Below are 580 nucleotides of genomic sequence, written 5' to 3'. Positions count from 1 at the left end.
CGCAAAAAAATTGTACATCTTATTGAAATTTGATAGGCAAATTCTTAATTGCTTCCTTCATTCAAAATAAATTAAAATAGTGAAATACTATTTTGAAATATTCCTGATAATTTTGATGTGTGTTTGCTCAAGAAGTTTGAACCGATATCTTTAAACTCATAGTCTCGACTGAACTTGATTAGTTCATTTGAATTCAGTCGTTCGATCGGCAATGGTCTCATGGTAACTTGTGCCCATTCTTTGGGATAGTTCCTCTCAAAATTTTTACAAAACGTGTCCACTCTCTGCGGAGAAGTTATGGTAATCAACTTATCATAGTTCACAGACTTGATGAAACTGAGAACGAAACAAAATGCGTAGACTGAAAGTTGGCGGTAGGTATATATATTGATTTGTTTCTTAATTACTCAAGTGTGTTGTATTTTAAATATTTAAATTTTCAGCCAATCGGCCCTAAATGTTAACGCTCGTCATTGACTCCCACCATACCAGCCCGAGGCGGGCGCGCCAGCCGCCAATTCCTAAATTCGTCCCGTTCAGTATGCTGTGCGACTGAATCAAGTTAGGTTGTGCGACATTG

This window comes from Hyalella azteca, unplaced genomic scaffold (genome assembly GCF_000764305.2).
Source record: "Hyalella azteca isolate HAZT.00-mixed unplaced genomic scaffold, Hazt_2.0.2 contig13701, whole genome shotgun sequence".
NCBI lineage: Eukaryota > Metazoa > Arthropoda > Malacostraca > Amphipoda > Hyalellidae > Hyalella > Hyalella azteca.
Note: the sequence above shows the minus strand (reverse complement) of the source record.